The 25133-nt window shown below is 45.9% G+C and overlaps 1 protein-coding gene and 4 pseudogenes across 1 annotated transcript in view; all 5 read right to left on the bottom strand.

Annotated features, from left to right (window-relative positions):
* LOC138073027 (UDP-glucuronosyltransferase 1A1-like) overlaps positions 1-25133 on the bottom strand; it is a 141487-nt gene that overhangs the window by 89657 nt on the left and 26697 nt on the right. The window lies entirely within an intron of this gene.
* LOC138073672 (UDP-glucuronosyltransferase 1A3 pseudogene) lies at positions 2972-4692 on the bottom strand (annotated as a pseudogene).
* Positions 7482-8404, bottom strand: LOC138073662 (UDP-glucuronosyltransferase 1A3 pseudogene; annotated as a pseudogene).
* Positions 11920-12915, bottom strand: LOC138073655 (UDP-glucuronosyltransferase 1A3 pseudogene; annotated as a pseudogene).
* LOC138073652 (UDP-glucuronosyltransferase 1A3-like) lies at positions 16101-17589 on the bottom strand (annotated as a pseudogene).

Raw genomic sequence — 25133 nt, 5'->3', positions numbered from 1 at the left:
CAGGAGAGAGTCTGTCCGAACAGCTGCCTGATATGGAAACTTCTGGAAGAATCCTTAAGGACAACCGCAGAAGGGCTGCTTGAGAAATCTTTCTCTGCCTCATGGAATAGAACTTCCTGTTATCTAAATCATCAATGGGCAAGGCAGCTCTTTGTAATGACAGTGGGGTTCAGAGGACCCCAGGCTCCATGGCCCGCTTCACTTTGGAAAGGGAGACCGGCCCCATGCCTCCGTGCAGGCTCTGTGTGGGGACTGAAGTGAGCATTATTCTGGATCTTTAGTACATCTTATAGTTCATGTTCAGGACTGCCCAGATGGTGCAGGGGCAAAGAATTCTCCTACGAATGCAGGAGACACAAGAGGCATGGACTCAGTCCCTAGGTTGGGTGTCGGAAGATCCCCTGGAGTGGGAAATGGTAACCCACACCACTTTTCTTGCCTGGAAGCCCATAGACAGAGGAGCCTACACAAAACTATACCAGAAAAGTCTTAATCATCAGATAACCACAAAGCTGTGGTCACTCACCTAGAGCAAAACATCTTGCACTGTGAAGTCAAGCAGGCCTTAGGAAGAATCACTGTAAACAAAGCTATTGGAGGTGGTGGAATTCCAGCCGAGCTATTGCAAATCCTAAAACTGATGCCTTGAAGTGCTGCACTCAATGCACCAGCAAATTTGGAAAACTCAGCAAGGGCCACGGGACTAGAAAAAGTCAGTTTACACTCCAACCTCAAAGAAAGACAATGCCGAAGAATGTTCAAACTACTGGACAACTGTGCTCATTTCACATGTGATCAGGGTAATGCTCAATATCCTTCAACCTAGGCTTGAACAGTATATGAATCAAAAACTTCCAGATGTACAAGCTGGATTTAGAAAAGGCAGAGAAACCAGATCAAATCACCAACATCCAGTGGATCATAGAAAAAGCAAGGGAATTCCAGAAAAAAACGACTTCTGCTACATGATTACTCTAAAGCCGTTGACTGTGTGGATAAGAACAAATTGTGGAAAATTCTTAAAGAGATGGGAATACCAGACCACGTTACCTGCCTTCTGAGAAACCTGTATGCAGGCCTAGAAGCAACACTTAGAACTGGACAAGGATCAACAAACTAGTTCAAAATTGGGAAATGATTATGTCAAAGCTGTAGATTCTCATCCTCCTTACTTAATTTATATGCAGAGTACATCAATGCCACACAGCTTGAATCACAAGGTGAAAGCAAGATTGCCCAGAGAAAAATGGACAACCTCAAATATCCAGATGACACCACTCTCATGGAAGAAAATGAAGAAGAATGAAAGCGCTTAATGAGGGTGAAAGAGGAGAGGGAAAAAGGCTTAAAACTCAGCATTCAAAAATTAAGATCATGGTATCCAGTGCCATTATTCATGGCAAATAGATGGGGAAACACTGGCAGATTTTATTTTCTTGGGCTCCAAAATCACTGCAGATGGTGCCTGTAGCCACAAAATTAAAAGACGCTTCCTCCTTGGAAGAAAAGCTATCACAAAACTAGACAGCATATAAAAAAGCAGAGATATCATTTTGCCAACAAAAGTATACATAACCAAAGCTACGTTTTTTCCAGCAGCCATGTACGGACATGATTGTTGGACCATAAAGAAGGCTGAGCACCAAACAATTTAGGCTTTAAATTGTGGTGCTGGGGAACACTCCATAGAGTCCCCTGGACAGCAGGGAAATCAAACCAGTCAATCCTAAGAGAAATCAACCCTGAATATTCACTGGAAAGACTGATGCTAAAACTGAAGCTCCAATACTTTCGCCACTCATTGGAAAAGGACCTGATGCTGGGAAAGACTGAGGGCAGGAGGAAGACAGAGGATGAGATGGTTGAATGGCATCACTGACTCCATGGACGTGAGTCTGAGCAAACTCCAGGAGATAGCGAAGGACAGGGAAGCTTGGTGTGCCACAGTCCATGGGGCCACAAACAATTGGACACAACTTGGAAAATGAACAACAACAACAATAATTCAGGGTTAATATTAGCAGACACTGAAAGTAAGAGGAAAGCCATGGCTCACACCATAGACACGCAGGGTTGGTGACTGGGCTGCGGTAGGCGTCGTGATGTGCTCAGTCCCTTCCTCTTTGACTCAGTTCTCAGCATCCCTGACACCACCTTCACTGTGCTCATGGCTCACTTTGACCTCCTCTCCAGCCCCAACCACTAGCCTTTGAGGCCCTCAGTGGCCCATGCTGAAGACCTATCTGACATGCCATTCAACTCTGTACATCCCCCCATTTTACCCCAGGCGCCAGCTTCTGGTCAGCACAGCTCCATCTCAAGAAACCTGGGCTCAATTGTTCCTTTCTCTGATCACAGAAAGCCCGACTTCCATCTCTGCTTTTCTCTCCCTTCCACTCTATTTATTCAACCTCTCTGAAACTTCTGCTTCCTTTTGGGGTTGAAGTCTCCAGTGACCACACCCAATACCTTTCCAAGACAAAACCTCGATGAAGTATCAGGGCAATAAATGCAATTTGCCAGTTCTTGCCTCTGCCAATTGAACACCCTCAAGCAAAAAACCCATGATGGATGCATTCACAGCTCAAGTTCTTGGCTCTTACTAGATTCAGAAAACTGCACGACCGTTATAACAGATGCTGATGGAAAGGGCAGTCATGGTCAAATCACCCCATTCCTTGTCAAACCTAATATGGACCTTCACCCCTGCCTCTCATCTGTCTCAAAGTCCATCACAAACCTACACTACCCTTCTCGAGCACTTTAATACTGGATCTCACCAAAGACTGTTCAAAGGAGAATGAGAGGTAGAAATCTTAGAAAGATCAGTAGATAAGTAAGCATGTGGAAGTAAGCTGTCCTTTTTAAATATGTTCCACTTGGGAATTCCCTGATGGCCTAGTGACTGGAACCATTCATTTCACAAGTCTTAGGTTGCAGTGAGGTGAAAAAATTTTTTTAATTTTTTAATTCAAAGATTGTGCTCCACTGGGAGCACTGATTGAACAAAAGCAGTACAGACCTGAGATAACGGTTTCCTGTTGGCACAGTTGATGCCCCCAATGAACACCATGTTGGGCATGATCGGCCGCGGGTAGTCCATCACAAAGTCTCCTCTGAACAGCCACACGGATCCAGAGGCAAGAATCTCCCCCAGCGACACCTCTCTCTGAAGCAGCTCAGAGGCCATACGTGCATAAGGAGTGAAAACAACCTGGCAAATGTACTTCAGGCCCGGAGCATAGAGCATGTTCTTCACCCTTTGGAAGAATGTCATGTGGTCTGGATTCATTGTTAATAACCGAGGAACATAAGAAAAAGGATTTGGGCATGCTGTGCCCTCAACATCTAAGTCACATGGAAATTGCCTCAAAAAAAACACAGCAGGAATGGACAGGTACTTAGCCAGCACTGCCCCGCAGGGGTGAACAGGGTCTGTTAAAACCACATCAAAGGAACTGGCATTCAGGTGCCTGATGAGATCCTTGTTATACAGCAGCCCCTCACAAGACCTTTCAAAGAGCAAAGACGCATTTTTCAAAGATGCCATACTTTTCAAAAACATCGTTACCCAATGTACTTTTTCAAAAACCAGATGTACTTGAGTCTTCATGAGGGAATCCAGTTTCTCCTGTGTGTAGGGAATACCATAGGTTTTCATGGTGAAAAAGTCCTCTGCCTTGATGTGCATATTCACTTCCGGAGCAACAACCACTGCTTGGTGACCCCTGGCGTGGAGCTCCCGCACGGCCTCCCGCATGCTGAGCCAGGGGCTGCCATCCATGGGGACCACCAGCACCTTCCCAGCCTCGGCCCATCGCCCAACACACACACAGAGCAGGAATCCAGCCAGCACCTGCCGCCGAAGCTGCAGTCCCGGGGCCACCCCTGCACAAACCAAAAGGTGCTCCGTCTCTGGTCAGACTGTGCCACCTATATTTGTTCCCATAGCTTTATCTCATCATCAAGTCACTTAAGCAAAATGGCATGTCATTGGAAGGCAGCGTGCCCGCCTTACATTAATCATTACAGGATAAGTCCATGCCTCAGTTTCATTACCTCTGATCTCACCCAGGGAACGGTTAACCCCTTATCTTGGAAAAACTCTTCTGACCTGCTGCTCCCAATAGGGAGCATTCTAGTTCACTCTTTTGTTCTTTATCCGTTTGCCAAAGCAAGGCTGTGCCTGTCCATTCCCTTGGTCACCTCCTACCTCTCTGCTAACCCTGTTCTCTGGGGCTTGATTCAACACTTAGGAGTCACCTCTGCCCCAGTCCCCAGCCAGAACCTCTGCTGCATGTGACCTTATCTGGGAACTCTTCAAACTCTTTCCCCTCATCATGGGTGAATACCAAGCACATCCAGGGAAACATATAACATCACGAGAACAGCCTTCTCTCAGCAGGGAGGGGATGGTGGCTCCCTGGTTTGGTCCTGTTACACGCTGCACGCCTCATGCACTACTCAGGAGAGAGTCTGTCCGAACAGCTGCCTGATATGGAAACTTCTGGAAGAATCCTTACGGACAACTGCAGAAGGGCTGCTTGAGAAATCTTTCTCTGCCTCATGGAATAGAACTTCCTGTTATCTAAATCATCAGTGGGCAAGGCAGCTCTTTGTAATGACAGTGGGGTTCAGAGGACCCCAGGCTCCATGGCCCGCTTCACTTTGGACAGGAGAGACCAGCCCCATGCCTCCGTGCAGGCTCTGTGTGGGGACTGAAGTGCGCATTATTCTGGATCCTTAGTACATCTTATAGTTCATGTTCAGGACTGCTCAGATGGTGCAGGGGCAAAGAATTCTCCTACGAATGCAGGGGACACAAGAGACATGGACTCAGTCCCTAGGTTGGGTGTCGGAAGATCCCCTGGAGTAGGAAATGGTAACCCACACCACTTTTCTTACCTGGAATAGTCCATAGACAGAGGAGCCTACACAAAACTATACCAGAAAAGTCTTAATCATCAGATAACCACAAAGCTGTGGTCACTCACCTAGAGCAAAACATCTTGCACTGTGAAGTCAAGCAGGCCTTAGGAAGAATCACTGTAAAAAAGCTATTGGAGGTGATGGAATTCCAGCCGAGCTATTGCAAATCCTAAAACTGATGCCACTGAAGTGCTGCACTCAATGCACCAGCAAATTTGGAAAACTCAGCAAGGGCCACGGGACTAGAAAAGGTCAGTTTACACGCCAACATCAAAGAAAGACAATGCCAAAGAATGTTCAAACTACTGGACAACTGTGCTCATTTCACATGTGATCAGGGTAATGCTCAATATCCTTCAACCTAGGCTTGAACAGTATATGAATCAAAAACTTCCAGATGTACAAGCTGGATTTAGAAAAGGCACAGAAACCAGATCAAATCACCAACATCCAGTGGATCATAGAAAAAGCAAGGGAATTCCAGAAAAAAAAAAAAAACGACTTCTGCTACATGATTACTCTAAAGCCGTTGACTGTGTGGATAAGAACAAATTGTGGAAAATTCTTAAAGAGATGGGAATACCAGACCACGTTACTTGCCTTCTGAGAAACCTGTATGCAGGTCTAGAAGCAACACTTAGAACTGGACAAGGATCAACAAACTAGTTCAAAATTGGGAAATGATTATGTCAAATCTGTATATTGTCATCCTCCTTACTTAATTTATATGCAGAGTACATCAATGCCACACAGCTTGAATCACAAGCTGAAAGCAAGATTGCCCGGAGAAAAATGGACAACCTCAAATATCCAGATGACACCACTCTCATGGAAGAAAATGAAGAAGAATGAAAGCGCTTAATGAGGGTGAAAGAGAAGAGGGAAAAAGGAGGCTTAAAAATCAGCATTCAAAAATTAAGATCATGGTATCCAGTGCCATTATTCATGGCAAATAGATGGGGAAACACTGGCAGATTTTATTTTCTTGGGCTCCAAAATCACTGCAGATGGTGCCTGTAGCCACAAAATTAAAAGACGCTTCCTCCTTGGAAGAAAAGCTATCTCAAAACTAAACAGCGTATTAAAAAGCAGAGCCATCACTTTGCCAACAAAAGTATACATAACCAAAGCTACGTTTTTTCCAGCAGCCATGTACGGACATGAATGTTGGACCATAATTGTTTGGTGCTCAGCACTCCAACCTCAAATTGTGATGCTTACAAATTGTGGTGCTGGAGAGAACTCCATAGAGTCCCCTGGACAGCAGGGAAATCAAACCAGTCAATCCTAAGAGAAATCAACCCTGAATATTCACTGGAAAGACTGATGCTAAAACTGAAGCTCCAATACTTTCGCCACCTGATGAGAAGAACTGACTCATTGGAAAAGGACCTGATGCTGGGAAAGACTGAGGGCAGGAGGAAGACAGAGGATGAGATGGTTGAATGGCATCACTGACTCCATGGACGTGAGTCTGAGCAAACTCCAGGAGATAGCGAAGGACAGGGAAGCTTGGTGTGCCACAGTCCATGGGGCCACAAACAATTGGACACAACTTGGAAAATGAACAACAACAGCAACAATTCAGGGTTAATATAAGCAGACTCTATAACTATGAGGAAAGCCGTAGCTCGCACCATAGAAATGCAGGGTGTGGTGACTAGGCTGCTGTAGGCATGGTGATGCACTCAGTCCCTTCCTCTTTAACTCAGTTCTCAGCATCCCTGTCGCCACCTTCACTGTGCTCATGGCTCAGTTTGACCTCCTCTCCAGCCCCAACCACTAGCCTTTGAGGCCCTCAGTGGCCCATGCTGATGACCTATCTCACATGCCATTCAACTCTGTATATCCCCCCATTTTACCCCAGGTCCCAGCTTCTGGTCAGCACAGCTCCATCTCAAGAAACTTGGGCTCAGTTGTTCCTTTCTCTGATCACAGAAAGCCCAACTTCCATCTCTGGTTTTGTCTCCCTTCCACTCTATTTATTCAACCTCTCTGAAATTTCTACTTCCTTTTGGGGTTGAAGTCTCCAGTGACCACACCCAATACCTTTCCAAGACAAAACCTCGATGAAGTATCAGGGCAATAAATGCAATTTGCCAGTTCTCTCCTCCACAACTGAACACCCTCAAGCAAAAAACCCATGATGGATGGATTCATAGCTCAAGTTCTTGGCTCCTACTAGATTCAGAAAACTGCATGACCATTATAACAGATGCTGTTGGAAAGGGCAGTCATGGTCAAATCACCCCATTCCTTGTCAAACCTAATATGGACCTTCACCCCTGCCTCTCATTTGTCCCAAGGTCCATCACAAACCTACACTACCCTTCTCGAGCACTTTAATACTGGATCTCACCAAAGACTGTTCAAAGGAGAATGAGAGGTAGAAATCTTAGAAAGATCAGTAGATAAGTAAGCACGTGGAAGTAAGCTGTTCTTTTTAAATATGTTCCACTTTGGAATTCCCTGATGGTCTAATGATTGGAACTGTCCCTTTCGCAAGAGTCTTAGGTTGCAGTGAGGTGAAAAAATTTTTTTAATTTTTTAATTCAAAGATTGTACTCCACTGGGAACACTGATTGAACAAAAGCAGTACAGACCTGAGATAATGGTTTCCTGTTGGCACAGTTGATGCCCCCAATGAACACCATGTTGGGCATGATTGGCCGCGGGTAGTCCATCACAAAGTCTCCTCTGAACAGCCACACGGATCCAGAGGCAAGAATCTCCACCAGTGACACCTCTCTCTGAAGAAGCTCAGAGGCCATACGTGCATAAGGAGTGAAAACAACCTGGCAAATGTACTTCAGGGCCAGGGGGTAGAGCATGTTCTTGACCCTTTGGAAGAATGTCATGTGATCTGGATTCATTGTTAATAACCGAGGAACATATGAGAAAGGGTTTGGGCATGCTGTGCCCTCAACATCTAAGTCACAGGGAACAGAACGCAAAAAAAACACAGCAGGGATGGACAGGTACTTAGCCAGCACTGCCCCGCAGGGGTGAACAGGGTCTGTTAAAACCACATCAAAGGAAGTGGCATTCAGGTGCCTGATAAGATCCTTGTTATACAGCAGCCCCTCACAAGACCTTTCAAAGAGCAAAGACGCATTTTTCAAAGATGCCATACTTTTCAAAAACAGCGTTACCCAATGTACTTTTTCAAAGAGCAGATGTACATGAGTCTTCATGAGGGAATCCAGTTTCTCCTGTGTGTAGGGAATACCATAGGTTTTCGTGGTGAAAAAGTCCTCTGCCTTGATGTGCATATTCACCTCCGGAGCAACGACCACTGCCTGGTGACCCCTGGCATGGAGCTCCCGCACAGCCTCCCGCATGCTGAGCCAGTGGCTGCCCTCCATGGGGACCACCAGCACCTTCCCAGCCTCGGCCCATCGCCCAACGCACACACAGAGCAGGAGTCCAGCCAGCACCTGCCGCCGAAGCTGCAGTCCCAGGGCCATCTCCACACAAACCAGAAGGTGCTCCGTCTCTGGTGGGGCTGTGCCACCTATATTTGTTCCCATATCTTTATCTTATCATCAAGTCACTTAAGCAAAATGGCATGTCATTGGAAGGCAGCGTGCCCACCTTATATTAATCATTACAGGATAAGTCCATGCCTGGGTTTCATCACCTCTGATTTCACCCAGGGAACGGTTACCCCCTTATCTTGGAACAGCTCTCTGACCAGCTGCTTCCTCTAGGGAGCATTCTAGTTCACTCTCTTGTTCTTCATCTGATTGCCAAAGCAAGACTGTGCCTGTCCATTCCCTTGGTCACCTCCTAACTCTCTGCCAACCATGTTCTCTGGGGCTTGATTCAACACTTAGGAGTCACCTCTGCCCCAGTCCCCACCCAGAACCTCTGCTGCATGTGACCTTCTCTGAGAACTCTTCAAACTCTTTCCCCTCATCATGGGTGAATACCAAGCACATCCAGGGAAACATATAACATCACGAGAACAGCCTTCTCTCAGCAGGGAGGGGATGGTGGCTCTCTGGTTTGGTCCTGTTCCGCACTGGACACCTCTTGCACTCCCCAGAGAGAGTCTGTCTGAACAGCTGCCCAAAATGGAAACATCTGGAAGGATCCTTGAGGACAACCACAGAAGGGCTGCTTGAGAATTCTTTATCTGCCTCGTGGAATAGAACTTCCTGTCATCTAAATCATCAGTGGGCAAGGCAGCTCTTTGTAATGACAGTGGGGTTCAGAGGACGCCAGGCTCCACGGCTGCTTCACTTTGGACAGGAGGGTCGGCCCCATGCCTCCGTGCAGGCTCTCTGAATCCTCCTCTGATGCAGACCCCACTAGGCTTCCACTGATCTGTGTAGAGACTGAAGTGCACATTATTCTGGATCTTTATTACATCTATAGTTTATGTTAAGGACTTCCCAGATGGTGCAGTGCTAAAGAATTCTCCTACGAATGCTCAATCCCTAGGTTGGATGTCGGAAGATCCTTTGGAGTAGGAAATGGTAACTCACTCAATTTTCTTGGCTGGTATAGCTCATAGACAGAGGAGCCTACACAAAACTATTCAAGAAAATCTTTATCATCAGATAACCACAATGGTGTGGTCACTCAGCGAGAGCAAAACATCTTGCACTGTGAAGTCAGGCAGGGCTTAGAAGAATCACTGTAAACAAAGCTATTGGAGGTGACGGAATTCCAGCTGAGCTATTGTAAATCCTAAAATTGATGCTGCCAAAGTGCTACACCTAATACACCAGCAAATGTGGAAAACTCACCAAGGGCCACAGGATTGGAAAAGGTCAGTTTACACTCCAAACTCAAAGAAAGACAATGCCAAAGAATGTTCAAACTACTGGACAACTTTGCTCATTTCACATGTTAGCAAGGCAATACTCAAAATCCTTCAAACAATATGTGAATCAAAAACTTCCAGATGTACAAGCTGGAGTTAGAAAAGGCAGAGGAACCAGAGATCAATTACCAACATCCACTGCATCATAGAAAAAGCAAGGGAATTCCAGAAAAAAAAATATCCTTCTGCTTCATGACTATTTGAAAGCCTTTGATTGTGCTGATCACAACAAACTGTGGGAAATTCTTAAAGAGGTGGGAATACCAGACCACGTTACCTGCCTTCTGAGAAACCTGTATGTGGGTCTAGAAGCAACAGTTAGAACTGAACATGGAACAACAAACTAGTTCAAAATTGGGAAATAATTATGTCAAAGCTGTAGATTGTCATCCTTCTTATTTAATTTATATACAGAGTACATCATTTGAAAAGCCACACAGCTTGAATCACAAGCTGGAATCAAGATTGCCAGGGGAAATATCAACAACCTCAGATATGCAGACGATATCACTCTCATGGCAGAAAATGAAGAAGAATGAAAGAGTCTCTTAATGAGAGTGAAAGAGGAGAGTGAAAAAGCAGGCTTAAAACTCAGCATTCAAAAATTAAGATCATGGTATCCAGTGCCATTACTTCATGGCAAATAGATGGGGGAGAAGGGGAAACACTGGCAGATTTTATTTTCTTGGGCTCCGAAATCGCTGCGGATGGTGACTGTAGCCACAAAATTAAAAGACGCTTGCTCCTTGGAAGAAAAGCTATCACAAAACTAGACAGTGTATTAAAAAGCAGAGACATCACTTTGCCAACAAAAGTTGATATAGTCAAACCTATGGTTTTTCAAGCAGCCATATTGGATGTGAATGTTGGACCATAAAGATAGCTGAGCACTGAAGAACTGATGCTTTTCAAATTGTGGTGCTGGAGAAGACTCCACAGAGTCCCCTGGACAGCAGGGAAATCAAACCAGTCAATCCTAAGAGAAATCAACCCTGAATATTCACTGGAAAGACTGATGCTAAAACTGAAGCTCCAATACTTTCGCCACCTGATGAGAAGAACTGACTCATTGAAAAAGGACCTGATGCTGGGGAAAACTTAGGGAAGAAGGAGAAGGGGAATACAGAGGATGAGATGGTTGAATGACATCACTGACTCCATGGACGTGAGTTTGAGCAAGCTCCAGGAGATAGTGAAGGACAGGGAAGCTTGGTGTGCCACAGTCCATGGGGCCACAAACAGTTGGACACAACTTGGCAAATGAACAACAACAACAATAATTCAGGGTTAATAGGATCAGACTCTGAAAGTATGAGGAAAGCTGTAGCTCGCACCATAGAAACACAGGGCTGGTGACTGGGCTGCGGTAGGCGTGGGGATGCGCTCAGTCCCTTCCTCTTTGACTCAGTTCTCAGCATCACTGTCACCACCTTCACTGTGCTCATGGCTCAGTTTGACCTCCTCTCCAGCCCCAACCACTAGCCTTTGAGGCCCTCAGTGGCCCATGCTGAAGACCTATCTCACATGCCATTCAACTCTGTACATCCCCCCATTTTACCCCAGGCCCCAGCTTCTGGTCAGCGCAGCTCCATCTCAAGAAACCTGGGCTCAATTATTCCTCTCTCTGATCACAGAGAGCCCAACTTTCACTCCAGTTTTCTCTCCCTTCCACTCTATTTATTCAACCTCTCTGAAACTTCTGCTTCCTTTTGGGGTTGAGCTCTCCAGTGATCACCCCTAATACCTTTCCAAGACAAAACCTCAATGAAGTATCAGGGTAATAAATGCAGTTTGCCAGTTCTTTCCTCCTCCAATTGAACACCCTCAAGCAAAAAACCCATGATGGATGCATTCACAGCTCAAGTTCTTGGCTCCTACTAGCTTCAGAAAACTGCACAACCATTACAACAGATGCTGTTGGAAAGGGCAAATCACCCCATTCCTTGTCAAACCTACTATGGACCTTCACCCCTGCCTCTCATTTGTCTCAAAGTCCATCACAAACCTACACTCGTGGAGCACTTTAATTATGGATCTTGCCAAAGAGTGTGTGAAGGAGAATGAGAGATAGAAATCTTTAGAAAGAGCAGTAAATAAGTAAGCATGTGGAAGTAGGCTGTTGTTTTAAAATATGTTCCACTTGGTAATTCCCTGTTGGTCTAGTGATTGGAACCGTCCATTTCACTGCAAGGGCCTAATTTGCAGCGTGGTGTAAAAGTTTTTAAAATATCTTTAATTAAAAGAATTTGTTCCACTTGGAACACTGACTGAATAAAAGCCGCAGTACACACCTGAGATAACGGTTTCCTGTTGGCACAGTTGATGCCCCCAATGAACACCATGTTGGGCATGATTGGCCGTGGGTAGTCCATCACAAAGTCTCCTCTGAACAGCCACACGGATCCAGAGGCAAGAATCTCCACCAGCGACATGTCTCTCTGAAGAAGCTCAGAGGCCATATGTGCATAAGGAGTGAAAACAACCTGGCAAATGTACTTCAGGGCCAGAGGGTAGAGCATGTTCTTGACCCTTTGGAAGAATGTCATGCGGTCTGGATTTTTTGTTAATAACCTAGGAATGTATGAGAAAGGGTTTGGGCATGCTGTGGCCTCAACATCTAAGTCACAGGGAATAAAACGTAAGAAAAACACAGCAGGAATGGACAGGTACTTAGCCAGCACTGCCCCGCAGGGGTGAACAGGGTCCGTTAAAACCACATCAAAGGAACTGGCATTCAGGTCTCTGATCAGGTCCTTGTTATGCAATAGTGCTTCACAAGATCTTGCAAAGAGCAAAGACGCGGATTTCAAAGATGCCATAGTTTTCAGAAACATTGTTATAAAATGTACTCTTTCAAAAAGCAATCGTTCATGAGTCTTAACGAGGGAATCAAATTTGTCCTGTGTGTAGGGAACGGCGTAGGCTTTCACGGTGAAAAAGTCCTCTGCCTTGATGTGCATATTCACCTCCGGAGCAATAACCACTGATTGGTGTCCCCTGGTGTGGAGCTCCTGCACAACCTCCCGCATGCTGAGCCAGTGGCTGCCCTCCATGGGGACCACCAGCACCTTCCCAGCCTCGGCCCATTGCCCGACACAAAGACAGAGCAGGAGTCCAGCTAACACCTGCCGCCGAAGCTGCAGTCCCAGGGCCATCTCTGCACAAACCAGAAGTTAGAGTCTCTGGTGGGGCTGTGCCACCTATATTTGTTACCTTATCTTTGTTTTATCATCAAGTCACTTAAGCAAAATGGCATGTCATTGGAAGGCAGTGTGGCCGCCTTACATTAATCATTACAGAATAAATCCATGCCTGGGTTTCATCACCTGTGATTTCACCCAGGGAATGGTTACCCCACTCCCCTTATCTTGGAAAAACTCTTCTGACCTGCTGCTTCCTCTGGGGAGCATTCTAGTTCACTCTCTTCTTTTTCATCCAAGACTCAAAGCAAGGCTTTGCCTGTCCATTCCCTTGGTTGCCTCCTACCTCTCTGCTAACCGTGTTCTCTGGGGCTGGACTGAACTCTGAGGAGTCACCTCTGCCCTAGTCCCCATCCAGAACCTCTGCTGCATGTGACCTTATCTGAGAACTCTTCAAACTATTTCCCCCCATCATGGGTGAACACGGAGCACATCCAGGGAAACATATAACATCACGAGAACAGCCCTCTCTCAGCAGGGAGGGGATGGTGGCTTTCTGGTTTGTTCCTGTTACACACTGCACACCTCATGCACTGCTCAGGAGAGTCTGTCTGAACAGCTGCCCAATATGGAAACATCTGGAAGGATCCTTGAGGACAACCTCAGAAGGGCTGCTTAGAATTCTTTCTCTGCCTCATGGAATAGAACTTCCTGTTATCTAAATCATCAGTGGGCAAGGCAGCTCTTTGCAATGACAGTGGGGTTCAGAGGACGCCAGGCTCCAGGGCTGCTTCACTTTGGACAGGAAGGATGACCCCATGCCTCCGTGCAAGCTCTCTGAATCCTCTTCTGATGCAGACCGCATAGAATTCCACTGATCTGTGTGGGGACTGAAGTGCGCATTATTCTGGATCTTTATTACATCTATAGTTCATGTTCAAGACTTCCCAGATGGTGCAGTGGTAAAGAATTCTCCTACAAATGCAGGAGACACAAGAGACAGGGATTCAATCCCTAGGATGGGTGTCGGAAGATCCCTTGGAGTAGGAAATGGTAACCCACTCTAGTTTTCTTGCCTGGAACAGTCCATGCACAGAGGAACCTACACAAAACTATACAAAAAGAAGGTCTTAATCACCAGATAACCACAAAATTGTGGTCATTCATCTATAGCCAAATATCTTGCAGTGTGAAGTCCAACAGGCCTTAGAAGAATCACTGTAAACAAAGCTATTGGAAGTGATGGAATTCCAGGTGAGCTATTGCAAATCCTAAAACTGATGCTGCTAAAGTGCTGCACTCAATAGACCAGCAAATTTGGAAAACTCAGCAAGGGCCACAGGACTGGAAAAGTTCAGTTTACATTCCAATCTCAAAGAAAGACAATGCCAAAGAATCTTCAAACTACTGGACAACTGTGCTCATTTCACATGTTGCTGCTGCTGCTAAGTCACTTCAGTCATGTCCAAGTCTGTGCGACCCCATAGACAGCAGCCCACCAGGCTCCCCCATCCCTGGGATTCTCCAGGCAAGAGTACTGGAGTGGGGTTCCATTATTTCACATGTTAGCAAGGCAGTACTCAAAATCCTTCAAACAATATGTGAATCGAAAACTTCCAGATGTACAGCTGGATTTAGAAAAGGCAGAGGAACCAGAGATGAAATTGCCAACATCTACTGGATCATAGAAAAAGCAAGTGAATTCCAGAAGAAATCTGCTTCTGCTTCATGACTACTTGAAAGCCTTCGATTGTGTGGATCACAATTAATTGTGGAAAATTCTTAAAGAGATGGGAATACCAGACCACTTTACCTGCCTCCTGAGAAACCTGTAAGCAGGTCTAGAAGCAACACAACTGGACATGGAACAACAAACTAGTTCAAAATTGGGAAATGATTATGTCAAAGCTGTAGATTGTCATCCTCCTTACCTAATTTATATGCAGAACACATCATGTGAAATGCCACACAGGATGAATCACAAGCTGGAATCAAGATTGCCAGGGGAAATATCCACAACCTCAGATATGCAGATGATACCACTCTCATGGCAGAAAATGAAGAATGAAAGAGTCTCTTAATGAGGGTGAAAGAGGAGAGTGAAAAAGCAGGCTTAAAACTCAGCATTCAAAAATTAAGATCATGGTATCCAGTGAGATTACTTCGTGGCAAATAGATGGGGGAAAAGGGGAAACACTGGCAGATTTTATTTCCCTGGGCTCCAAAATCGCTGCGGATGGTGACTGTAGCCACAAAATTAAAAGATGCTCGCCCCTTGGAAGAAAAACTATCACAAAACAAGACAGTGTATTAAAAAGCAGAGATATCACTTTGTCAACAAATGTTGATATAATCAAAACCATGGTTTTTCCAGTAGTTATATATGGATGTGAATGTTGAACCATAAAGAAGGTTGACCACTGAAGAATTGATGCTTTTCAAACTGAGGTGCTGGAGAAGAGTCCAGAGAGTCCCCTGGACAGCAAGGAAATGAAACAAGTTGATCTTAAAAGAAATCAACCCTGAATATTCACTGGAAAGACTGATGCTAAAACTGAAGCTCCAATACTTTGGCCACCTGATGAGAAGAACTGACTCGTTGGAAAAGACCCTGATGCTGGAAAAGATTGAGGGCAGGAGAAGGGGATGACAGAGGATGAGTTGCCTGAATGGCATCACTGACTCCATGGACATGAGTTTGCGCAAGCTCCAGGAGATAGTGAAGGACAGGGAAGCTTGGTGTGCCACAGTCCATGGGGCCACAAACAGTTGGACACAACTTGGCAACTGAACAACAGCAACAATTCAGGGTTAATATAAGCAGACTCTGTAACTATGAGGAAAGCCATAGCTCACACCATAGAAACACAGGGCTGGTGACTGGGCTGCGGTAGGCGTGATGAAGCGCTCAGTCCCTTCCTCTTTGACTCGGTTCTCAGCATCCTTGTCACCACCTTCACTGTGCTCATGGCTCACTTTGACCTCCTCTCCAGCCCCCACCACTAGCCTTTGAGGCCCTCAGTGGCCCATGCTGAAGACCTGACACGCCATTCAACTCTGTACATCCCCCCATTTTATCCCAGGCCTCAGCTTCTGGTCAGCGCAGCTCCATCTCAAGAAACCTGGCTCAATTATTCCTCTCTCTGATCACAGAGAGCCCAACTTCCACTCCAGTTTTCTCTCCCTTTCACTCTATTTATTCAGCCTCTCTGAAACTTCTGCTTCCTTTTGGGGTTGAGCTCTCCAGTGACCACACCCAATACCTTTCCAAGACAAAACCACAAAGAAGTATCAGGGCAATAAATGCAATTTGCCAGTTCTCTCCTCCTCCAGTTGAACACCCTCAAGCAAAAAACCCATGATGGATGGATTCACAGCTCAAGTTCTTGGCTCCTACTAGATTCAGAAAACTGCACAACCATTACAACAGAGGTTGTATGAAAGGGCAATCACGGTCAAATCACCCCATTCTTTGTCACACCTAACGTGGACCTTCACCCCTGCCTCTCATTCGTCTCACAGTCCATCAGAAACTTACAGGTCACTCCTGGAGCACTTTAACAATGTATCACACCAAAGACTGTTCAAAAGAGAATGCGAGGTAGAAATCTTTAGAAAGAGCAGTAGATTAGTAAGCATGTGGAACTAGGTTGTCTTTTAAATATATGTTCCACTTGGGAATTCCGTCTGTCCAGTGGTTGGAACCCATCATTTCACTGAAGAATGAAATGAAAAATGAAAACATTTTAACAAATTTTTTAATTAAAAGAGTGTGCTCCACTGGGAGCACTGATTGAACCACAGCAGCAGTACACACCTGAGATAACGGTTTCCTGTTGGCACAGTTGATGCCCCCAATGAACACCATGTTGGGCATGATCAGCCGCGGGTAGTCCATCACAAAGTCTCCTCTGAACAGCCACACGGATCCAGAGGCAAGAATCTCCACCAGCGACACCTCTCTCTGAAGAAGCTCAGAGGCCATACATGCAAAAGGAGTGAAAGCAACCAGGCAAATGTACTTCAGGGCCAGAGGGCAGAGCATGTTCTTGACCCTTTGGAAGAATGTCATGTGGTCTGGATTTGTTGTTAAAAACCTAGGAACATATGAGAAAGGGTTTGGGCATGCTGTGGCCTCAGCATCTAAGTCACATGGAATTTGCCGTAAAACAAAAACAAAACAAAACAAAAAAAAAACACAGTAGGAATGGACAGGTATTTAGCCAGCACTGCCCCGCAGGGGTGAACAGGGTCTGTTAAAACCACATTAAAGGAACTGACATTCAGGTGCCTGATTAGATCCTTGTTATACAGCAGCCCCTCACAAGACCTTTCAAAGAGCAAAGATGCGTTTTTCAAAGATGCCGTAGTTTCCAAAAACATCGTTACAAACTATACTTTTTCAAAAAGCACTGGTAAACGACTCTTCATGAGGGAATCAAATGTGAGCTATGTGTAGGGGAACGGTGAAAAAGTCCTCTGCCTTGACGCGCACGTTGACCTTCAGAGCAACAACCCTGCTTGGTGACCTCTGGCGTGGAGCTCCCGCACGGCCTCCCGCATGCTGAGCCAGTGGCTGCCCTCCATGGGAGCCACCAGCACCTTCCCAGCCTCAGCCCATCGCCCAACACACACACAGAGCAGGAGTCCAGCCAGCACCTGCTGCCGAAGCTGCAGTCCCAGGGCCATCTCCACACAAACCAGAAGAAACTGATTCCCTGGTGGGGCTGTGCCGCTTATATGTGTTCCCTTGTCTTATCTTATCATTAAGTCACTTAAACAAAATTGCATGTTATTGAAAGGCAGCGTGACCTCCGAACATTAATCATTACAGGATAAGACTATGCCTGTGTTTCATCACCTCTGATTTCACCCAGGGAAAGATCACACCCCCTTACCTTGGAAAATCTCCTCTGACTCTGCTGCTCCCTCTGGGGAATATTCTAGTTCACACTCTTGTTCTTCATCCAAGACCCAAGGCAAGGCTGTGCCTGCCCATTCCCTTGATCACCTCCTACCTCTCTGCTAACTGTGTTCTCTGGGGCTGGACTGAACGCTGAGGAGTCACCTTTGCCCCAGTCCACCCAGAACCTCTGCTGAATGTGACCTTATCTGAGAACTCTTTAAACTCTTTCACCCTGATCCATAGGTGAAAACAGAGCCAATCCAGGGAAACATATTACATTGCCAGGGCTGGTTTCTCAGCAGGAAGGGGATGGTGGCTCTCTGGTTTGTTCCAGTTCCACGCTGGACACCTCTTGCACTGCTCAGGAGAGAGTCTGTTGGAGCAGCTGCCTGATATGGAAACATCTGGAAGGATCCTTGAGGACAACAGCAGAAGGGCTGCGTGAGAATTCTTTGTCACCTCATGGAATAGAACTTCCTGTTATCTAAATCATCAGTGGGCAAGGCAGCTCTTTGTAATGACAGTGGGGTTCAGAAGGCACCAGGTCCCAGACCTTGGTCACCCTGGACAGGAGGAAGCTGGCCCCATGCTTCCATGCAGGGTCTCTGAATCCTCTTCTGATGCAGAAGGTACCAGTCCTCCACTACTCTGGTTAGGGACTGAAGTGAATTAATCTGGACCTTTATTATATCTTATAGTTTATGTTCAGATTTTTCTCCAAGGTCAGTTACAGACCAAATTCTGAAAAGGACAGATTCCTCAGAACAGAGTAGCTCCAGAATTTGTGAGACCCTTCTGACGTGGGGCCTGTGCAATGACTGTGTCTCAGATGCATGAGGTGACCCTACTACAGAGACTGATGGCCACGTGTGCTTAACAGAATGTGACCTCTCCATGTCTAATCTGCCCTGGGGAAGACGGGAGGACTTTCTGGGCTGCCCAGCTTTCTCACTGAGCACCCTCTTCTGCATCCAGGGCTTCTGCCATAGCGACATCCTGCCATGATCCACATGTCCGGCCAGGCTGACGTTTTCCTTTGGGAGAAAGGTTTCCCTCATTCGGGAACCACGTTGACAACAGATTTCATCACGGGGCAAATGCATGCAGGCCAGTGTGCCTCCTGTATCACATAGGCTGCCACTGTGCTGGGGGCGTTTGCTTTAACCATCCTTAGAGGCTGTGGTCCAAGATCCTGGATCTCCAACAGCAGCATCTCAGCTCTTTTCCTGGATCCTCTTTCTGTCCCAGCCATATTCCTGCATGTTTTCCCCAAGGCTCACTTTCTCACCTCCACTCCCAGCTTAAATCCTATCATATCTGTCAAGCAGATTCCAAGGCACTTGTCAGCAAAACCAGAGCCAGGCACCAACTCCATGGGGAATAGCCAAGGTCATCACTATGCCAGCCGCCAGGAGTGGAAGTCCAAACACGTCTGCCCATTGCATCTTGGTATCTGGATCACCAGGAAGAGCACAGTCAAGCACCGGAAGGAAGAACACTTTCCTCACACAGAGCATGATTAGCCCCAACAGTGGGCATTGGTACCCACAATCAGCCAGTCTCCCCTAATGGCTGACACAGAGCAATTTGTCTACATGCATCCCTCTTATGCCCAGTAGAAAGACCCTGCCCCCTCCCTGAGGAGGACCGTGTAACAGGAGGGTTGGCCACTTCAAAAACAGAAGAGCAGTCACTGAGCATGAAACAGGTAAATACACTCTCACACTAGGTGATAAGCCTAGCACAGGCTGGGTGGCTCCTATGGAGGAAGAGTTCCAAGCCCAAGGCCCATTCTTATGCTGCCAAGTGAGGGCCAAAACACTACATGCATGGGAGTTCCCTGGTGGTCCAGTGGCTAAGAATCTGCCTTCTAATGCAAAGGACATGGGTTCAATCCCTGGTTGAGAAACTAACATCCATGTACCATGGGGCAACCAACCTTGTGTGCCACAGCGAAGATCCTGCCTGCCACAGCTAAGACCTGATACAGCCAAAATAAATAAATAAATAAATTTAATACATATTTTATTGTGTATTTATAAATAATTAAATAATTTATAAATAAATAAAACTGCTTCCATGAGACTGCCTTGCCCACACCAAGTTTTATGATTTTTTACATGAAGGCAAGCCACAGTTGGTGCTTTGATGGGCCCCACCTTCCCCTGAACAGAGGTATGAATAAGCAAGAAGTGTTCTTGACAGTAAAGAACTCTACACCATGGGAATCTCATGGAACTTGCAAGAGCAGGTAGCAAGGGACTGAAAACGGAGAGGGCTGTGTTCACCTCAAAGTGTCTGGAACAGGGTGACTTGGAACAACAAAAATGTGTTGCCTCCCACTCTGGTAGCAGAGTCAAAGGACATGCGCTCATCTTCTCCTGTGACAACTCCAAAACTGCAACTCACTGCTGAACAACCATCGACAGGAGAATGTTGGACCCCACCAAAAAAGGATACCCCATGTCCAAGGGCAAATGGGAAGCTGCAATAAGATGTAGGATGGGCGAAATCGCATTTAGAATCAAACACCATACCCACCAGAGATGCTCAGTGGACTCAAACAAAATCTTGTGTGCAACAGGGTGCAGAGACCCCCAGAGACTGAGCCAGACCTGCCTTTGAGTGTTTGAGTATCTCGTGCAGAGGCACAAGCCAGCAGCGGCCTGCCATGGGGACAGGGGCTCTGGCTGCAGCAAACCTGGGTCACCCAGCGTGTGGCATCAGCCCTCTTGGAGGAAGTTGCCATTAGCCCCACCATAGAGCCACCGAGCAGACAACCCACGAGCTGCAGAACAATGATATCAAACAAATTCTCGCACTGTTGAGAAAGCTCTAGGACCCACAACAGAATTCCCAACCTGGGGATCTGGCAAAGGCACTGAGAATTCCAGGGAATTTGACTTTGGAGGCCAGTGGGAAACTGAGCCAGACTTGCCTATGAGTCTCCAGGAGTGTCCGGTGGAGGCGTGGGTGGACAGTTTGGCCTCAGGCCAAACAATAGTGAGGGAACACAGCCCCACCCTTCAACAGATATTGACTAAAGATTTACTGAGCTTAGCCCTGCCCATCAGAACAAGACCCAGTTTCCCCCATCAGTCTCTCCCATTAGGAAGCTTCCATAAGTCTCATCCTTATTCATCAGAGGGCAGACAGAATGAAAACCACATTCACAGAAAACTAACCAAACTGATCACATGGACCACAGCCTGTCTAACTCAATGAAACTGTGAGCCATGCCGTCTAGAGCCACCCAAGATGGACAGGTCATGGTAGAGAGTTCTGACAGAATGCGGTCCACTGGAGAAGGGAATGACAAACCACTTCAGTATTCTTGCCTTCAGAACCCCATGAACAGTACGAAAAGGCAAAAAGGTAGGACACCGAAAGATGAACTCCCCAGGTCTGTAGGTGCCCAATATGCTACTAGAGATCAGAGAAATAACTCCAGAAAAATGAAGAGATGGAGCCAAAGTGAAACAACACCCAGCTGTGTATGTGACTAGTGATGGAAGCAAAGCTCAATGCTGAAAACAGCAACATTGCATAGGAACCTGGAATGTTAACTCCATGAATTAAGATAAATTGGAAGTGGTCAAACAGGAAATGGCAGGAGTGAACATCAACACTTTAGGAATCAGCGAACTCAAATGGACTGGAATGGGCGAAATTAACTCAGATGACCATTATATCTACTATTGTTGGCAAGAATCCCTTAGAAGAAATGGAGTAGCCCTCATAATCAACAAAAGAGTCTGAAATGCAGTACTTTGATGAAATCTCAAAATCAACAAAATTATCTCTGTTCATTTCCAAGGCAAACTATTCAATATTACAGTAATCCAAGTCTATACCCCGACCAGTAATGCTGAAGAAGCTGAAGTTGAATGGTTCTATGATGACCTACAACACCTTCTATAGCTAATACCAAAAATAGATGTCCTTTTCATTATAGGGGACTGGAATGCAGAAGTAGGAAGTCAAGAGATACCTGGAGTAACCGGCAAGTTTGGCCTTGGAGTACAAAATAAGCGAGGGAAAGGCCAACAGAGTTTTGCCAATAGAACGCACTGGTCATAGCAAACACCCTCTTCCAACAACACCAGAGAAGACTCCACACATGGACATCACCAGCTGGCCAACACTGAAATCAGGTTGATTATACTCTTGGCAGCCAAAGATGGAGAAGCTCTATACAGTCAGCAAAAACAAGACCGGGAGCTGACTGTGGCTCAGATCATGAACTCCTTACTGCCAAATTCAGACTGAAACTGAAGAAAGTAGGGAAAACCACTAGACTACTCAGGTATGACTTAAATCAAACCCCTTACGATTATACAGTGGAAGTGACAAATAGATTCAAGGGATTAGATCTGATAGACAGAGGGCCTGAAGAACTATGGACAGAGGTTCGTGACATTGTGCAGGAGGCAGTGATCAAAACCTACCCAAGGAAAAGGAATGCAAAAAGGCAAAATGGTTGTCTGAAGAGGGCTTACAAGTTAAATTGAGAAAAGAAGAGAGGCGGAAGGCAAAGGTGAAAAGGAAAGATATACCCATGTGAATGCAGAGTTCCAAAGAACAGCAAGGAGAGATAAAAAAAAAAAAGCCTTCCTCAGTGATAAATGGAAAGAAACAGAGGAAAACAATAGAATGGGAAAGACTAGAGATCTCTTCAAGAAAATTAGAGATAACAAGGGAACACTTCATGCAAAGATGGGCACAATAAAGGACAGAAATGGTATGGACCTAACAGAAGCAGAAGATATTAAGAAGAGGTAGCAACATAAACAAAACTATACAAAAAGGATCTTCATGACCCAGATAACCACAATGATATGATCACTCACCCAGAGCCAGACTGTATGGAGTCCAAAGTCAAGTAGGCCTTAGGAAGCATCACTACAAACAAAGCTAGTGGAGGTGATGGAATTCCAGGTGAGCTATTTCAAATCCTAAAATTGATGCTGTTAAAATGCTGCACTCAATATGCCAGCAAATTTGGAAAACTCAGCAGTGGCCACAGGACTGGGAAAGGTCAGTTTTCAATCCAATCCCTAAAGAAGGAAATGCCAAATAATCCTCAAACTACCGCACAATTGCACTCATCTCACACACTAGCAAAGAAATGCTCAAAATTCTCAAAGCCAGGCTTTAACAATATGCCAACTGAGAACTTCCAGATGTTCAAGCTGGATTTAGAAAAGTCAGAGGAACCAGAGATTAAATTCCCAACATCTGTTGGATCATCAAAAAAGCAAGAGAGTTCCAGAAAAACATGTATTTCTGCTTTATTGACTATGCCAAAGCCTTTGAGTGTGTGGATGACAACAAACTGTCAAAAATTCTCAAAGAAATGGGAATACCAGACCTGACCTGCCTCCTGAGAAACCTGTATGCAGGTCAAGAAGCAACAGTTAGAACTGGACATGGAACAATGGACTGGTTCCAAATAGGGAAAGGAGTACGTCAAGGCTATATATTGTCACCATGCTTATTTAACTTATATGCAGAGTACATCATGAGAAACATTGGGCTGGAAGAAGCACAAGCTGGAATCAAGATTGCCGGGAGAAATACAAATAGCCTCAGGTTTGTAGATAACACCACCCTTACAGCAGAAACCAAAGAGGAACTAAAGAGCCTCTTGATGAAAATGAAAGAGGAGAGTGAAAAGGTTGGCTTAAAACTCATCATTCAAAAAACTAAGATCATGACATCCGATCCCATCACTTCATGGCAAATAGATGGAGAAACAGTGGAAACAGTGGCTGACTTTATTTTCTTGGGTTCCAAAATCACTGCAGATGGTGACTGCAGCCATGAAATTAAAAGATGCTTGCTCCTTGGAAGGAAAGCCATGACCAACCTAGACGGCATATTAAAAAGCAGAGACATTACTTTGCCGACAAAGGTCCAGCTAGTCAAAGCTATGTTTCTTTGAGTAGTCATGTACGGATGTGAGAGCTGGACAATAAAGAAAGCTGAGCACCAAAGAACTGATGCTTTTGAACTGTGGTGTTGGAGAACACTCTTAAGAGTCCCTTGGACATTAAGAAGATCCAACCAGTCCATCCTAAAGGAAATCAGTCCTGAATATTCATTGGAAGGACTGATGCTGAAGTTGAAGCTCCAATACTTTGGCCACCTGATGTGAAGAACTGATTCATTGAAAAAGACCCTGATGCTGGGAAAGATTGAAGACAGGAGGAGAAGGGGATGGCAGAGAATGAGATGGTTGGATGGCATCACTGACTCGATGGACATGAGTTTGAGCAAGCTCTGGGAGTTGGTGATGGACAGGGAAGCCTGGTATGCTGCAGTTCTTGGGGTCAACAAGAGTCGGACATGACTGAATGACTGAGCTGAACTGATTCTGGAGGTGTTTGCACTCAGTCATGTTTGACTCTTTTCGACCCCATGAACTGTAGCCTCCAGGCTCCTCTGTCCATAAGATTTCCCAGGCAAGGATACTGGAGAGGGCTGTCCTTTCTGTCTCCAGAGGCTCTTCCTCTGGAGGGATCAAACCCATGTCTCCTGTGGCTCCTGCATTGCAGGCAGATTCTTTACCTGCTGAGCCATCGAGGCGGCCCCACAGTCCAAATCAAGGTGTCACAGGGCCACCCTCCGTCCGAAGGCTCTGAAGGGGACCCTCTCCTTGCCTCTTCCGACTTCGCTGTCCGCCTGCAACTTTGGTCCTCCGTAGACTGGAGATGCATCACTCTGTGCCCTTCTTCCCCCTGTGTGTCTTTTCACTGTCTTCCTTCTGGGCATGCCTGTTTCTGTGACTGAGTCTCTTTTTATAAAGACACCAGTTGCACTGAGCACTTTCCTGGTGGCTCAGAGGTAAAGAATCTGCCTGCCAATGCAGGAGACCTGGGTTCAATCGCTGAGCTGGGGAGATTCCCCTGGAGGATGAAACGGCAACTCACTCCAGTATTCCTGCCTGGAGCATTCCATGGACAGAGGAGCCTGGGGGACTTCAGTCCATGGAGTCAAAAATGAGTCAGACGCAACTTAGTGACTCAACAATAACAGCAAGTCATAGCCCAGTTAACTTGACTATCTCTGTCAAGACACAGTGTCCAAATATACTCACATGCAGAGCTGTTGAGTGTTAGAATCATCTTTTTTTTTTTTTTTTTTTTGGCTATGCTGGACTTATTTTTGGATTGTAGCACACCAGACTCCTCTATCCATGGGATTTCCCAGGCAAGAATACTGGGGAGGGTTCCATTTCCTTCTCCAGGGGATCTTCCTGACCCAAGGGTAAAAACTTATTCATTTATTTATTTTTGACTGTCCTGTGTCTTAGTTGCTACGTGCA

Source organism: Capricornis sumatraensis, chromosome 2 (genome assembly GCF_032405125.1).
Source record: "Capricornis sumatraensis isolate serow.1 chromosome 2, serow.2, whole genome shotgun sequence".
Taxonomy (NCBI): domain Eukaryota; kingdom Metazoa; phylum Chordata; class Mammalia; order Artiodactyla; family Bovidae; genus Capricornis; species Capricornis sumatraensis.
The sequence above is the reverse complement of the archived record's forward strand: the minus strand, read 5'-3'. Positions and strand labels throughout refer to the sequence as shown.